This window comes from Taudactylus pleione, unplaced genomic scaffold, assembly GCF_031769625.1.
Source record: "Taudactylus pleione unplaced genomic scaffold, aTauple2 ptg001159l, whole genome shotgun sequence".
Taxonomy (NCBI): Eukaryota; Metazoa; Chordata; class Amphibia; order Anura; family Myobatrachidae; genus Taudactylus; species Taudactylus pleione.
Window position 1 is genome coordinate 142612 of NW_028285560.1, and position 18870 is coordinate 161481.

Genomic DNA, 18870 nt, shown 5'->3' on the forward strand with positions numbered 1-18870 from the left:
AAATACGCCAAAGATCATTACACCAGCTCGCGTATTTGTAATATTTTTATAGCCGCAATAACAACAGCGTATGCCCGTATTGAACTGTACAAACTGCTGGATAGGTTGCAAGATCGCTGTCTTTACCACGATACAGACTCTGTCATTTTTGTCAGCAGGCCAGGTGATTGGAATCCGCCATTGGGTGATTATCTAGGCGAACTGACTAGCGAAATCCCAGCTGGTGCGCATATAACAGAGTTTGTCTCAGCGGGACCCAAGTCATACGGGTATCATTTAAATAACGGAAAGACTAGTTTAAAAGTTAAAGGAATCACGCTTAATGTTGATAATGCGCAACATGTCAACTTTGACAGCCTGAAAGAGCTGGTCTTAGATTATCCTTTAAACCCCGAAGGTGACGACCAGAAAAAAATTGTGATTCGCCAGCCCGGTATAGTGCGTTTTAAAAGGTATTGGCAGATTGAAACACGAGTGCTGCAGAAAACGCAAAAGTGCGTTTACACTAAACGGAAGCTTACAGATAACTTCACAACGCTACCGTTTGGGTATTAAGATGGATATCAGGCTGCAACACCCCTTTTCATGTATTTTAGCAGGACCCTCCAACTCGGGTAAAAGTTATTTTGTGAAAATGCTGCTGCATAATTCCACTACGCACCTGTCACATGTTCCCGATAATATTGTTTGGTTTTACGCTTGCTGGCAGTCAATGTACGATCATCTTCTGCGGGATTACCCCAGTATGCGTTTTATAGAGGGGCTACCTGAGACTTTTAACGATGACCAACTTTTCCCGCCCGATAAGATTAATTTAGTAGTGGTTGATGATCTGATGGAGTCGGCTAGTAATAATTCGGAGATTGAGAAAGCTTTCACAAAGTATGTACACCATAGAAATCTCAGTATCGTGTACCTTGTGCAAAATGTGTTTTGCCAGGGTAAAAAGAGCAGAACTATACAGTTAAATACAAAATATATGGTTCTTTTTAAAAATCCTAGGGGTAAATTGCAAGTGACAACGCTGGCTAGGCAGATGTACCCCGGTAAATCGATGTTCTTTTTAGAGGCTTTTGAAGACGCGACCAGGGCTCCTTATGGGTGTTTACTGGTTGATTTAGGAAACAACACGCCTGATGAGTACCATTTACGAAGCGGGTTATTCCCGCCGGATACACCGGTAGCGTACGTCTTTAAAAAGCATACTTCTAAAAAGCTGTAATTCTTCAACTTTTAGTCATTTGCCATAGCGACACCATCAGCGAGCATGTCGGTGCGCTTACGTCATAATTGGGCGCTTTTAAAAGCGTTAATAAAGGCGCCACCGACTCAAAGAAACGGTATTTTATCCACGGCTTCAAACGATTTGGTGACAGCCATTTGTGAGATTGCGCTCAACACGCTAAAAGGTAAAATACCATAGTCACAATGACAGTTTAATTACCTTAAAAAGAAGCGCAACCTTATAAAAACGCTATGTAATAAGAAATGCACCATTGGTAAAAAGAAGCGTTTGATGAAACAGTCCGGCGGATTTATTGGCTCGTTGCTTGGCTTTGCTATACCGTTAATAACGGGACTTCTGACTAATCGTTGATGGAATACGCTGAGAAAATGTATCTGGTGCCTCAGCAGCAGATAGAGCGCTTGCGCAACAAACTGGGTAACGATGATATACATAAAACATCTGCGCAAGGCCTAGATGCAGAGATCATAAACATACTACAGAGTAATGATTTATCGGAGTATGATAAGGCTAAGCGTTACACAGCAGCGTTGCAGAAATATCTGGTGTTGAGTAAGCAGTCTGATAGAGAGATGTCAACTTTAACGCTCTTAACGCCCGAAACGCCAACTGTTCCTCAAACAGCTAACACTGGACAGTCAGACAGTTCTGACGCCGTTTATCAAGAAGTGTTGGACGGTGTTAATGACCGGTATAGGAAAAACAGCGAGATACTTTTAAATAAAATGACCGGGTCTAAACACATCACAAACTGGAATGCTAAAGGCGTGTTTCTATATAAAGGTAACGCTATACAGGGCTCCAACATGCTGGATTTAATAAGAAGCGTCACGCAAAGTCACAGCGTGTCGAGCCGTAAAATGCCGAATGGTTGGGCCGAGATTATGCAGGCCATGGCGGAATTAAATATACCGTCCACAGTGGTTGGCAACGCATCCAATAGGCTACACCTAGACCGTTTAAAGGCAGAAACATATACCGCTGGTGTTGGGTATTTATCAACCCCACCATATCTACAAACGCATAAGAAAGGACGCTTAAATGTTTTAAGCACCCCCGGATTAACAACGACACACGGCTACTTAATGCCTAGAAAAAGATCTTTAGAAGTGATTAAAGATGCCCCGTGGCTGAGTCTATAACCGATTTGTATTGTTTTTAAGCATATGTATTGTAATGAAGTTTAAAACTGTTTCTTTATTATAGCGTTGTATCATTGTACATAAAATGCTTCAAATACCTTTCTGATTACAATTGTTATGATATTGCATCAGCGCTGTATCTGTAAATATACTTTTTATGTTACAATAAAATATGTTTATGATTTAGAACGGTTTGTTTTGTTCTTTGTTTCTAATCTGTGTTTATGGAAGAAACATGCAACAACATAATGTTTAAAACTTGTTTATTATATTTATGAAGCATTGTACATAAAATGTTTCAAACGCAGGGTTGATTACAAGTTACACATTTCTGTATACATTTATCCATATAGCTGCTCAAACATTGCCTTTTCGGCAGCCGCATTACAAACATTGCAACTACACGGTCATTACACTTTGTATCATTACTAAATCGGGACAGAATTACCTCATATTTGTAGTTTTTACACATTAAAAATATAAAGTAAATACAATATTGACCGCATACAGCGCTTGAAAAGCCTTGCAACTGGCGGTTTTGGTGACAAATGCTTTTTGAATTAAAATGTAAAAACTTTATGATATTCTTTGGAAAAATAACGTTGTCCGGCGCGAGTCCGTAAGAATCAAAAAAATAACAAATCCCCGCTTCATTAAAATAAACGGCCAACCAGTGTTCGCCGGGCTGGCCGCTACTATGCATGTTAATTACAAACGCGCAGGGGTAATGCGCCAGTTTATCGGTAGGCAACATATCGCATGCGTAGGTTCCTTTAAAATAATGGCGCATGCTTGGTTCCGTGTAGAGAATACAATTTATCTGTAGCGTGTTCATTTTCTCTTATTTTGTGTTGTTTTTTTTTTTTCTTTTTATCACGTAATGATAATTGTTAAAAGATTCGATAAAATATTGAAATAGTTTCTTTCACTTATAGGTAATCATACAGCACATCACGCCTTTGATTAATCTCAATGATATTATCAAATAAAGCGTAAATGATCACGTTGACTGTACGATCCAAAGCTTCCGCGAAGCGGAATTCAGCGCGTAGATTTCCCGTCCTTATCAGGGAAAGGTGCTCTCCGCACTCCTGCTCCGGCGATAGATCAAAAGCAAATAGCGTGTATCCGTTGAGGTACTCTTCGCGGTCGACCAGTATTCCGGCGTCAGATTTCTGCTTATTTGTGATCTGTATGAGCGACATATACTCTCTTACAGCATTACCATGTTCAAAGTCTGGTTGAAATGGTTTTGCCGGGTGCGGCGTTCCATCCAGATAAAGAGATGCAAAGTTCACATTTTTATGTTCAAAACAAAGGGGGTTCCGATCAAGGGCTCCTGAAAAAGCTTCGTTGTCCACAAACCCGACTATGACCGTTTTCGGCACTTGACCTAAAAATAGATTTTCGAGATTAAACACTCTACTGCCTGCGGGTACGCTGTAGATTTTCATTCCGACGCGGTCAATCGCGTATTTTGCGTTGCCGCTAAGCAGCGCCTGCGCGAGCCCAATGCGTACGGCCGGTGATTTTAATTTTAATTAAGCCTAATCACAGCACCCTGTAATTGTGACAATCTATTTTAAATAATGACATAAAACATTAATTTTATAATTTAAAAAAATAAATAAATAAATAAATAAATAAACCATGCTAAAACCAAGTCATGACAGCTAACATAATGACACTCAAACTGCTAATTCATGAATTTTAAACAATATCAGAGCATCAATCTGCAATGCCAAAACTCATCACTAGATGCCGCTCAAATCATACGTAATACACCGCCTATCTTTGAAAATTTCAAATTCCATCCCACTGTTAACTGTATAACATGAGTGGAACATTTGATTCATGAAGGAAATTCCAACGTATAATTCACGCAATATAAGTATCACTAACATATCTATATATATATAATCATATAGCTTTATTTATGTAATAAAAACACAATTAAAAGAAGGTAATGTTTGTATAAACAAAATATAAATCACGTGCATATTAAAATTTGCTAACACGCATTACCAAGAGATGATGTTAGATTAGGAATTACCACCATTTAATTTTAATTAAGCGTAATCACAGCACCCTGTAATTGTGACAATCTATTTTAAATAATGACATAAAAACATTAATTTTATAATTTAAAAAATTAAATAAATAAATAAATAAATAAACCATGCTAAAACCAAGTCATGTCAGCTAACATAATGACACTCCAACTGCTAATTCATGAATTTTAAACAATATCAGAGCATCAATCTGCAATGCCAAAACTCATCACTAGATGCCGCTCAAATCATACGTAATACACCGCCTATCTTTGAAAATTTCAAATTCCATCCCACTGTTAACTGTATAACATGAGTGGAACATTTGATTCATGAAGGAAATTCCAACGTATAATTCACGCAATATAAGTATCACTAACATATCTATATATATAATCATATAGCTTTATTTATGTAATAAAAACACAATTAAAAGAAGGTAATGTTTGTATAAACAAAATATAAATCACGGGCATATTAAAATTTGCTAACACACGCATTACCAAGAGATGATGTTAGATTAGGAATTACCACCATATATTTATAATCCGCTTGTTATGAAACACAAAAAAATAGCAGTAACCGTTATAACCACAACTATGACCTTTAAAAAAATAAAAATAAAAATAAAAAAATAAAATAAAATAAAAAAATAAAAAATGTATCACAACCGTAATAATCTAATCAATGTATATTCCCGCATATATTACAATTACCGATATATATAACAACTTTTAAGAACAATTGAAACATTTTATGAATCACAATAATTTTAATTACACATGGTCAACACCCGCTAATAATCATAAAAAATAGCAGTAACCGTTATAACCACAACTATGACTTTTTAAAAAAGAAAAAGAAAAATAAATAAATAAAATAAAATAAAAAAATAAAAAATGGATCACAACCGTAATAATCTAATCAATGTATATTCCCGCATATATTACAATTACCGATATATATAACAACCTTTAAGAACAATTGAAACATTTTATGAATCACAATTATTTTAATTACACATGGTCAACACCCCGCTAATAATCATAAAAAATAGCAGTAACCGTTATAACCATAACTATGACTTTTTAAAAATTCATATATACTTACATATGCCTGTATAAGCTTGCTCTGTCTCAGTCTTCAAAACAGATGTGAATATCAGCAGTAAAGCCGCTGCTCTTTTAAAGGTTAAATGTATGAAGCGCCGCCTCTATGGGCATGGTCATAGGGGGCGTTCACTATCTTCTGTTCAGATTTTAACTTATTTATTAATAATCACATAATTTTTCTCTGGAAAATGATATACTAAAAATTTTTAGGTCTTTATATTGTACGGAAAATTAGCTTTAATTTGAGCCTAAACATGCTATAGTCTCACAAAATTAATCGCCTGATTGCTGATATATATATATATATATATATATATAATGAAATATTCAAAATCTAAATAAAATTTTTACAAACTTAATCGCCTGATTGCCGATATAGATATATATATATATAATCATTGATTTAAATGCAAGCGCTATTTCAATTTAATCATACCTGTTGCATGATTCCTGCATTTAACAGCGAGGTGATTTAAACTTTTATTTATCATGTCTGGACATGCCTGATTTAGTGTATGCACAGATTGTATGACGAATATTTCCTCAGAATAATTCTGTTCATAGTCTTTCTGAAATACAACCTTATATTTGGAGACGCGTATGTGCGCACCGGCGGCTAGATGATGTTGTATTTTATTTTAAAGTATTCGCCGTACGTCGTCTTAAACCAGCGCAATGCGTTAGAGGCGATCGCATCATACGGCGTATGCTTAATCACAGCGGGTTGATTTAAACTTTTATTTATCATGTCTGGACATGCCTGATTTAGTGTATGCACAGATTGTATGACGAATATTTCCTCAGAATAATTCTGTTCATAGTCTTTCTGAAATACATCCTTATATTTGGAGACACGTACGTGCGCACCGGCGGCTAGCTGATGTTGTATTTTACTTTAAAGTATTCGCCGTACGTCGTCTTAAACCAGCGCAATGCGTTAGAGGCGATCGCATCATACGGCGTACGCTTAATCGTTCTATGATACGTGTTATTATATTTGTATATGAAGCTCTGTAAAACATCTATATATCTGTAGGTATTCTGTCTGGTTTTTTTATATTTGTAATTCTTAAATGTATATATCAATTCAGATTCCCACATTTGTACGAAAACCTCCTTCCATTCCCATGACCTTTCTAACAATTACCCATCTGACCTTAGGCAGATGGTACTCCTAATCGATACAAAGCCATTGATCTTTTTGACATCTGTAGGTATTCTGCACTGTATTTTTATTGTGACAATCAGCCATCTGACCTTAGGCAGATGCTTCCCCTAAAGCACTTCTTTGTGTGTCCCTGTGAACGGCCGTTCAAACAATAGCTCTATGAAATGAATAGCTATGTATGAATGGGAGACCTGATTCCTGTTTCTCACATTGCAATGCCATCTGTGAGAATTTACAGCCCCCCAAGCATTGGTGAAATAGAAACATGCATTTTATCATTATTTTCAATATTAAACATTTAGAAGTGCTGCTTCTGCAACATCTAAGGGTTATTAAAATGTCCCTATCGCAGTTATGCATTTATCATTTTCTTTTTTAAGATTTTGTTCATAGGCATAGTGGCCTGCTAAATAAAGCTGAATTTACTTTTAATAGATATCATGAAAGTTTAACAGTACTTTAATCATTTAGAGGTGCAGCTTCTGCACCATCTAAGGGTTATTAAAATGTCCCTATCGCAGTTATTGTTTTGCTGCGCTCTTAGACGTTAGGCTTACAGCCCACGTCTTGTTTTTGCATCCATTTTTTAATTTCTGTTCTTTTAAACGCGTCTTTATTGGCCTTATAATACTTATCAAAGCCGCTATAACTGCCGGGGTTCAATACCGTGTAATACGCCTTTTTTCATCCGCTTTTTTCCAATTAGCGGCGCGGTGCGACGCACCGTTTCTTTTGTTCGTAGGCATGGCTGCCTGTTACATAAAGATGTATTTACTTTTATAGCTATCACGAAGGGTTAACAACAATACTGGCTATGGGACAAAACATCTTACTGATGATGCTTCATCTAACAGCAGCAATGTCTGATTAAACAGTGAACTCATTTTATATCAAGGCCTATCGCATTTATATACATTTGATTTCAAATTTTATATCAAAAAAGATATCAGCTTAAATGGCTTTAATATCTCTCAATATCAAAACCATATTAAACGATATCAAAAAGGGGAGGAAAAGTGGGAGTGGCAGGGTGTGGAGAAATGGGTGTGGTACCTGTCAAATTAAGTTTGACGGAAAAGTGCTCTCTATCTACTAATGTGCATTTGCTGTTTTCTCTTTAATGAAACATGGGAGAAATACCATTTCACATCACATTTGTGGGCCTTGGTCTTCAACACATTGTGCGAAATTTTGAGCTGTCTGTGTTTGCTACAAGATGAGATATCGCAAAGGATGCATTATTGCTGTTTCTATTGGTTTCAATGCCTTTTTTGTAAGAAAAGAGCATTTGCTGAATTCTCTTAAATGCAACTTTGGAGAAATACCATTTCACATCACTTTTGTGGGCCATGGTCTTCAACACATTGTGTGAAATTTTGAGCTGTCTGTGTTTCCTACAAGAGGAGATATTGCAAAGTGTTCATTTTTGCTGTTTCCATTGGTTTCAAAGCATTTTTGCAAAAAATGTGCATTTACTGTTTTCTCTTAAATGCAACATGGGAGAAATATCATTTCACATCACTTTTGTGGGCCTTGGTCTTCAACACATTGTGTGAAAAATTGAGCTGTCTGTGTTTGCTACAAGATGAGATATCGCAAAGGATGCATTATTGCTGTTTCTATTGGTTTCAATGCCTTTTGTGCAAGAAACGTGCATTTGCTGATTTCTCTTAAATGCAACATGGGAGAAATACCATTTCACAACACTTTTGTGGGCCTTTGTCTTCAACACATTGTGTGAAATTTTGAGCTGTCTGTGTTTGCTACAAGAGGAGATATCACAAACTATGCGTTTTTGCTGTTTCCATTGGTTTTAATTCATTTTTGCAAAAAACAAGCATTTGCTGTTTTCTTCTAAATGCATCATGGGAGAAATACCATTTCACATCACATTTGTCGGCCTTGGTCTTCAACACATTGTGTGAAATTTTGAGCTGTCTGTGTTTGCTAAAAGAGGAGATATCGCAAAGAATGCATTTTTGCTGTTTCCATTGGTTTCAAAGCATTTTTGCAAAAAATGTGCATTTGCTGTTTTCTCTAAAACGCAACATGGGAGAAATATCATTTCACATCACTTTAGTGGGCCTTGGCCTTCAACACATTGTGTGAAATTTTGAGCTGTCTGTGTTTGCTACAAGAGGAGTTATCAAAAAGTATGCGTTTTTGCTGTTTCCATTGGTTTTAATGCATTTTTGCAAAAAACGAGCATTTGCTGTTTTCTCTTAAACGCAACATGGGAGAAATATCATTTCACATCACATTTGTGGGCCTTGGTCTTCAACATATTGTGTGAAATTTTGAGCTGTCTGTGTTTGCTACAAGATGAGATATCGCAAAGTATGCGTTTTTGCTGTTTCCATTGGTTTCAATGCATTTTTGCATAAAATGTGCATTTGCTGTTTTCTCTTAAATGCAACATGGGAGAAATACCATTTCACATCACATTTGTGGGCCTTGGTCTTCAACACATTGTGTGAAATTTTGAGCTGTCTGTGTTGCCTACAAGAGGAGATATTGCAAAGTATGCATTTTTGCTGTTTTCATTGGTTTCAAAGCATTTTTGCAAAAAATGTGCATTTGCTGTTCACTTTTAAACGCAACATGGGAGAAATATAATTTCACATCACTTTTGTGGGCATTGGTCAATCCTCTTTATTGGAGAATTGCAACATGTAAAACATTAAAATTACCATAAATAATGAGGTTCACAGACTAAAAAAACATAGTATAGTAAACCAAAATATACAAATCCACAGACATCAAAGAGACAAAAATGGTATATCCACAGCTTAGATCAAGCATAATACAGATAATCAGACACTTAAGCTTCAGTGTCAAATAACCCTTAACTAGACACAGCCTAAGCCTACCTGGCTAAAGGGCTTCATCTTATTAAGGGCTGCCTACAGCAGCCACCACACAAACAAACTCCATCCATACCACCCAGACAAGACAACACCTTGCTACTCCCCCCACCAACTAACCACCACCTCACCCAACGAATCCCACCACCACTCTAACCACTATCCACCAACACTAACTCCTTTGACAAAGAGAAAGTAAACAAGAGCAATTTAGATACATGTAAACCATCTCAATAAAAAACAAATCAATCAAAATCTACAGGGGAAAGAAGTGAAAGCGACAGAAAGCCAAAGAAACAAACAGAGAGAGACTGCCTGCCACCCACTAAGGGGGTTTCAGGTGTCTCCACCTCCTAGACCACCCGACGGCATCCAGCCTCTCTCTATCCATGTCCATCATCCTTCTCACCTCATGAAGAATACCACCCACCACCTCTAAACAGGGGAGGATTTTATTTCTCAATGGCAATAAACACTGTGCGTTCCATAGGTGATATCTAACTGCTAGACTGACTAAAAAAATAGTGACTAAATCAAACCGCCCATACCCTTTGAAGGCTCCATAAACCCACTCAGGGTAACTCAGCCCCGAAAGGCACGGGATGCGTAAAGATCTTGAAACTGCCTTACACACCTCAACTGTGAAGGGACACCTCAAAAGGAAGTGGTCCATGGTCTCCTCCTCCCCTTGACAACCCTCACATGGACAATCACGGTCATCGGCACTACGGCTTTTGATGTTTCCCCTCACGTAGAGCCTCCCATGAAAGAAAAGCCAGGCAATGTCCCTAAACTTCAAAGGGATTCTCTCTGACATCAGCAAAGAGATCCCGTTTGAGCAGACTATGCCCGCGCAGTCCCTCAGCGACAACGGAGCATAGAAGTGGGAGCACAAAATGCTTCTCCCCAACTGCTTCCTGGAGAAGGTTTTGACGCTCCCCACAACCAGCTCCCACCGTCTCGTCACCTTCAAGCACAGGATGACGTAGATCGGGAGGTATCCACACCTGACTCTAAGAGTTCTTACACGGCCACCATCTTTCCATAGATCGAGGAAGGGAAGCACCCAGGCTCTAAAACTCTCTACCCATTGAGGGGGAGTCTCCAAAAACAGACTACCAAGATTGAGCTTTAAGAAAGTCGTGGCAAAGAAAACCACAGGGCTGACCATGTCGAGCCTGCCCTCTTCCCTCAACCTGTAGGTTACGCCTCTCTTGACAATGTTCATGTTGTTTCCCCACAAAAGCAGGAAGAACAAGGAGTTCATCCGGGTCCATAAAGATTGAGGCAAGAAACACACATAACTGACATACAAAAATACTGGGACCAGATAAGTCTTGATCAAATGAACCCTTTCCCTGAAAGAAAGCTTCCACCTCCTCCAAGCCTGCACCTTCCTGGTAGCATCTCCCAACCTCTTCTCCCAGTTTTGAGTGGCATAATCACCACAGCCAAATGTAATACCTAAGATCTTTACTTCAGGACTGGCCTGGGGGAGGCCGTCCGGAAGGTCAAACTCATCACCTTCCTCCCCCATCCAGAAAGCTTCACACTTATCTTGGTTTACTCTGGAGCTCGATGCCTCAGAGTATTCTGAGATGAGGTGTTCCACATCACGCACCTCTGCCACGGATGACAGGACAACTGTGACGTCATCTGCATAGGCCACCACTCTCAGAGGAGTCTCCGGGCCCAGCTGCACCCCTCCCACAGTGCCACAATCAATCCTCCTTATGAAAGGATCAATTGCGAACACATACAGGAGGGGGCTCAGGGGGCATCCCTGACAGACACCGGATTCAACCCTAAAAGCAGGGCCTACCCAACCATTAACAAGCGGGAAGCTCTCGGCCTGATTATACAAAACTTGAAGCCAATTGATAACCCTTGCTGGGAAACCATACCTCTCCAGTACAGCCCACAGGTACTTATGGTTCACTCGATCAAAGGCCTTAGACTGATCCAATGCCAGTAAGTACTTGCCCCACTTTTCAGCACGGCATCGCTCCACGGCCTCCTGGACACCAAGGACAGCACTAAATGTACTACGGCCCTTCACGGTACAGTGCTGAGATGGAGACAGCACTAGCCCGGAAACTTCCATCAGCCTATTGAAGAGTATTTTTGCCAGAATCTTCCTGTCCATATTGAGAAGAGCGATGGGGCGCCAGTTCTCAATACATGACGGATCCTTTCCCTTGGATAACAATGAAAGAGCAGAGGACCTCATGGAGGGAGGGAGCAACCCCTCTCCCAGGCACTCATTATAAACCACCATGAGGTGAGGAGCCAAGACGTCAACAAAGGCTTTATAAAATTCGGATGTTAACCCATCCGGTCCCGGGGATTTTTTGATGGATAACCCACCTATGGCTCTCTTGACCTCCTCCATCGTTACATCATCACCCAAGGTGCCAAAAGAGGCATCAAGTCCTTCAAGCCCCGGCGTCTCCCTCAGAAATGCCTCCATCCTTTCTCTGATGAGTGGCTGCTCAGACAAAAGGTCAGAGTAGTAAGACCTGATGACTCCCAAGATACCCTCCTTATCCTTGCAAAGAGTACCCTGGTCATCAAACAGGCCCCTGACCTCCCTCAAATCGACTGATCTTCTGCAATTCTGGTAAGGATCAGGTGAGTGGTATTTCCCATAATCCCTCTCCAGAACCAAAGAAGCCAGACGATCGTACTGAATCTCCTTTAGCTGAGCCTTCACCCGGGAGATTTCCCCACCATCTCCACCCTCAGAGATCAAGAAATCTAATTTCTTTCTCAATCTATGAATGACGCATCTCTTTTTCAAATTCCTCTGGGCTATCAGCCTCCGAAAGAACTCCCGAGTCCTCTTTTTACATACCTCCCACCACTCGGATCTACTCCAACCAGCCTCCAGAATTGTCTCCTGCAGTTGAAGGAAGTCCCTGAAGGACTGACTGACCCTTTCCTCCTTCAGGAGATCAGAATTCAATCTCCAAAGACCCCGCCCTTTCTGAGGGGTTTCTAAAACATTCAAAGTTACACTCAGAAAAACGTGGTCAGAGCATTCTACCGGCTTCACCTCAGGAGGCAAAGTTTTCAAAGACTCCATAACAAAAATCCTATCTATCCTAGACCTACGACTTCCGCTAAAGTAAGTGTACCCCGAGAGGTCCGGATGATGGCAAATGTGCACATCAACCAGACCAGCCTCTCTAATCATGCTCACTAAAAAATTGGCATCATAACTCAGAGTTGTCCTTGCACCCCCCCTTGTCCATGGGCCTAACGACGGTGTTAAAGTCGCCACCAAAGACAATCTGCTGAGCCGTAAAAAGAAATGGTTTTATCAACCCGAAAAGGCATTTCCTATCCCAGGCTGACTGCGGTCCATAGACGTTGATCAGCCTCAAGTCCTGCCCTCTCAGGTTGACATCCAAAACCATGCATCTACCTACCTGCAACTCTATAATTCTGCGTATGGTTACCATGCCGGTAAAAAGCACCGCCACCCCACCGTACGGCTCGGCCGCAAGAGACCAGAAAGATGGACCACGCCTCCACTGGGCCTTAGCCCTGTGGAGGGTGGACAGATCTCCCACATGGGTCTCCTGCAAAAACAAAAAATCAACATCAACCGTGTTGAAAAAATCGAAGGCCAAATAACGAGCGCGTTCGGAAAGAACGGAAGCCACATTAATGGTGGCACATCGTATGGGTTGAGGATCCATATTTCCGAATTATAGAGATAGGACTCCATTTCACTTCTTCTTTATCTGACTAGACTCCTCATCTGAGGAGCCTGCTCGCTTACATGTTGACCCAAAAGGGACATCCTCACCCAACAAAACAAACTCTTCCAAATCACCCTCCACCTCATTCACACCAACAATTACATCTGGGGCCTTAGCCCCACCCTGTGGGTCACCAGACCCAACCACCCCACCAACCTCCAACACCACACCACCCCCCTCCACACCCAACACCCCGACTGGAGGAGGATCCGGGTCAGGAGGCTTTGGGAGAATACTCTCTGAGGATGACTCAGATACCTCCTTCACCTCCACCACTGGGGAGGTACCTAACACCTCAACTGGGACCTCATCCACCAGGTTCTCAGGTGTCTCCTCCACCACACCGACTGAACCCTGGGAGGCCACTTGACTAATAGCCTGTTTACTGGGGCCACCACCATCCATCAAGGCCTCTACCTCCGTACCCAACTCCATGGTATAAAGGTTCCACTCTATCTCCTCCAAACCCTCCACAAGGTTTGTTTTGCTGACACTCTTCCCCCCTCTCTTTTGCTTAGGATCAGACTTCACCGCCACCTCCCCTAAAGTCAGCTCCTTCTTCTTCTTTAGCTTTTTCCTTTTTGCCTTATCAGGAACAAACACCAATTCTTTGCCATTCACCCTGACCACCTCCCCCTCACCCTCATCCTCGGTATCAGAGGAAAGGACATCAAATTTGTTGGCACAAACTACATCAGTGTCACCCCTCCTCTTCACATTCTTCCCACCACCCTTCACCTCTTTCCACTCACCACCAACAGAAGGCTTAGCACTACCCAGACCCAAAGCACTCCCATCAGGCTGTCTAACAGGCTGTACCACAGGCTGTTCAGTTGGCTGCACCTCCATAAACGCTGCTAAAACTGAACTCTCACTTTCTCCCGGGGGAATGACCACCACCTCCAACTGACCCCCCTGATTGTGTGAAGCCTCAGGGCAGCGACTATAAGGATGACCCTCAGCACCACATAAATTACAGGTCACCTGTGTGCATTCTTTAGAAGTGTGCCCATTTTTACTACACAATGCACACCTTGTAATCGGACAGTCATTACTCATGTGGCGGAAGTCCCCGCACTTATGACAAGTACGGGGCTGGCCAGGATAAAAGCATTGGATGCGATCCCTGCCGATATAAGCCGCCGAGGGTATGTGCCTGGTTTCTGCACCGACCAGTGTCAGTCTTACAGTAACAGAGTATGCACCCCCCCATACCTGTTTGGTGTAATCAATTCTCTCTAGAATTGACAGGACTGTACAGTGACGAGAGAGCCAAATTTCTATGTCCGCAATAGGGAGGGACTCATTGCGGACAAGGATTGTAATTTTAACACGGTCCTGTCTTGTCAAGGTGTTAGCCCTATAGGAGGAATAAGGGGCCTTTGACTTATTCAGCTCCCACTTTGAACAAAAGGCTTGCAGCCCATTAAGTGAAAGGAAGCTGAGGTCGAAGTCAGGGGTCCTAACGGGATGAATACAAGCAAATAGATCCCTTGCGGTGAAGCCTAAAGAAAATACCATATCCAAAAAAACTGCTTTAGAGGGAACCTCACCCTCACCTATCCATTTTATTTGGATGACATTCCGCCTCTTCATGGGCCCTCTACTCTCTGACCATACCTGAGGGGCTGCCTTTTGCCTATTAGCACCTGCCAGGACATTGGCATATGAGGTAATACCAGGAGTAACCACAGGCTGTACAGGACGAAGAAGAGGAGGAGGGGGGGCTTCCACCAATTGCCTACCCACAGCCAGACCATGCATTACCCCACTCGACTCCATTCTCAGCTGGTTAGCATTAATTATAGTGAGTGCTGCCTTCACTCTGGCTGGCACACTTATGTTCCCATAAATTGATTCAACAATTGCAGATTCCCCTGTACTCAGGGAACTATGGTCCAAGGCTGGCATACCCTGAGCCATGACCGTATTATCAACAACTCTCTCAGCCTGGCCACCTCCAGTCTTTGAGGACAGTTCTTTTGCACTAAGTTTCCCATCAACTTGGGCTCCACAAAGATGGCCGCCAGTACCAGCCGCAGACAGTTCCTGAACAGTCTTTTTCCCAGTGTCAAGGGCTACATAAAGATGGCCGTCGCCCAATGACGTCGCCACCTTCTCCCCGGCCACAGCTTCTTTCGCCTCCAAAGTGACAGCGCCGGAGCATGTCACCCCAGGCATACAGGAAGGAGCAGCCACCACATCACTACCACCGGTCCGCACCGGTGCATGGATCGCAGCCTTCGGATCAGGAGCTTGAGCCGCCAGACAACACAGAGCAGCGGCCGTCCCCCCGGCAACAGCTTCCACCGCTGCCATGGGAACCGCCACGCCCCTCGCATCAGCAGAGCCCAGCCCCATCCCCGGGAGAGACGCCTCCCCCTGCCCACACTCCGTAACCAATTCGGCCATCTTAACTACTCCTCCGACAACCACACCGCCGGGCGCCATCCCAGGAGTACTTTGCCCACACACCGAAGCCTGCACCGCCATTGTAGAAGATCCTCAGGCCACCTCACCGCCGGGCGCCATCTTTGGAACTCCGACCAGCGAATCCGCTGCCTCCACCGCCCACATAGACCCGTCACTAGCATCCATGATGCACGGACCGGGCGCTGCCATCTTGGACCCTTCCGACCCGCCAGCAGCCTCCGTCTCTCCTACACCGCAGGCCACCGCTGATCTCCCGCCACCTGCTGCCTGCACATCACCGGGATCCAGCGCCTCTACAGCTGCACCTTCAGGAGCCTCCACAGCCACGCCAGGTAAGGGAGTTTTACCTTCACTGCGTAACACAGCAATTCTCCCCCTCAGCCTCTCCAACTTAGCTTCCAGCTGCAGGATTTCATCCCTTAACACAGCTTTATCCCAACCACGGCTATTGTTTCTTCTTCTGCGCTTGGCAGAGATCCAAGCTTGGGTCCGCCGAACTTCCTGCTTTAGGTCATCCACACCCAGGCCAAGGAACTCGTCAACAACATCACCACCATCATCTTCACTGGACTCAGAGGATAACTCCGACTCAAAGCTGGACAGCCCCGCATCCTGGTCCTGGCCATCAGGGCAGGGAGCCTCCTCTTCACCTTCTGGACCGGTAAGCAGTACTGCGCTCCCCTGGGTTACTTCACCCAGAGAACCGGCATCCACAGGTTTGGGGACTCCCTCCAACACAGCCGGGCCCAGCACCACTGGGCTTGCCTTACTTGGCCCCCGGTCACCGCTGGCCTCACTGGGGGAGAGCTGGGTTAAGACCACCACAGCCCTCCTCAGGCGAGGCTTGCTAGGCCCACCACCAGGCCCTCCTCCAGGACCAGAAGCCTGGGGATCACCGTCATCCTCCTCCCCAGGAGGGTCCATCCTCTGCTGGGGAAAATACTCAGGAGAGACTGCTGGCTCAAAACAACCAAAGGTCTGGGAGCTCTAAGACACACAACCTCTCGCCTTGGTCTTCAACACATAGTATGAAATTTTGAGCTGTCTGTGTTTGCTACAAGAGGAGATATTGCAAAGAATGCGTTATTGCTGTTTCCATTGGTTTCAATGCATTTTTGCAAAAAATGTGCATTTGCTGTTTTCTCTTAAACGCAACATGGGAGAAATATCATTTCACATAACTTTTGTGGGCCTTGGTCTTCAACACATTGTGTGAAATTTTGAGCTGTCTGTGTTTGCTACAAGAGGAGATATCGCAAAGTATGCATTATTGCTGTTTCTATTGGTTTCAATGCATTTTTGCAAGAAAAGAGCATTTGCTGATTTCTCTTAAATGCAACATGGGAGAAATACCATTTCACATCACATTTGTGGGCCTTGGTCTTCAACACATTGTGTGAAATTTTGAGCTGTCTGTGTTTGCTACAAGAGGAGATATTGCAAAGAATGCATTTTTGCTATTTCCATTGGTTTCAAAGCATTTTTGCAAAAATCGTGAATTTGCTATTTTCTCTTAAATGCAACATGGGAGAAATATCAGTTCACATCACATTTGTGGGCCTTGGTCTTCAACACATTGTGTGAAATTTTGAGCTGTCTGTGTTTGCTACAAGAGGAGATATCGCAAAGGAAGCATTATTGCTGTTTCTATTGGTTTCAATGCATTTTTGCAAGAAAAGAGCATTTGCTGATTTCTCTTAAACGCAACATGGGAGAAATATCATTTCACATAACTTTTGTTGGCCTTGGTCTTCAACACATTGTGTGAAATTTTGAGCAGTCTGTGTTTGCTACAAGAGGAGATATCGCAAAGTATGCATTGTTGCTGTTTCTATTGGTTTCAATGCATTTTTGCAAGAAAAGAGCATTTGCTGATTTCTCTTAAATGCAACATGGGAGAAATACCATTTCACATCAAATTTGTGGTCCTTGGTCTTCAACACATTGTGTGAAATTTTGAGCTGTCTGTGTTTGCTACAAGAGGAGATATTGCAAAGAATGCATTTTTGCTATTTCCATTGGTTTCAAAGCATTTTTGCAAAAATCGTGAATTTGCTATTTTCTCTTAAATGCAACATGGGAGAAATATCATTTCACATCACATTTGTGGGCCTTGGTCTTCAACACATTGTGTGAAATTTTGAGCTGTCTGTGTTTGCTACAAGAGGAGATATCGCAAAGAATGCATTATTGCTGTTTCTATTGGTTTCAATGCATTTTTGCAAGAAAAGAGCATTTGCTGATTTCTCTTAAATGCAACATGGGAGAAATACCATTTCACATCACTTTTGTGGGCCTTGGTCTACAACACATTGTGTGAAATTTTGAGCTGTCTGTGTTTGCTACAAGAGGAGATATCACAAAGTATGCGTTTTTGCTGTTTAAATTGGCTTTAATGTATTTTTGCAAAAAATGTGCATTTGCTGTTTTCTCTTAAATGCAACATGGGAGAAATACCATTTCACATCACTTTTGTGGGCCTTGGTCTTCAAAACTTTGTGTGAAATTTTGAGCTGTCTGTGTTTGCTTCAAGAGGAGATATCACAAAGTATGCATTTTTGCTGTTTCCATTGGTTTTAATGCTTTTTTGCAATAAACGAGCATTTGCTGTTTTCTCTTAAACGCAACATGGGAGAAATATCATTTCACTTTACTTTTGTGGCCCTTGGTCTTCAACACATTGTGTGAAGTTTTGAGCTGTCTGTGTTTGCTACAAGATGAGATATCGCAAAGGATGCATTATTGCTATTTCTATTAGTTTCATTACCTTTTTTGCAAGAAAAGGGCATTTGTTGTTTTCTCTTAAATGCAACATGGGAGAAATACCATTTCACATCACATTTGTGGGCCTTGGTCTTCAACACATTGTGTGAAATTTTGAGCTGTCTGTGTTTGCTACAAGAGGAGATATCGCAAAGTATGCATTTTTGCTATTTCCATTGGTTTCAAAGCATTTTTGCAAAAAATGTGCATTTGCTGTTTTCTCTTAAACGCAACTTGGGAGAAATACCATTTCACATCACTTTTGTGGGCCTTGGTCTTCAACACATTGTGTGATATTTTTAGCCGTCTGCGTTGGCTACAAGA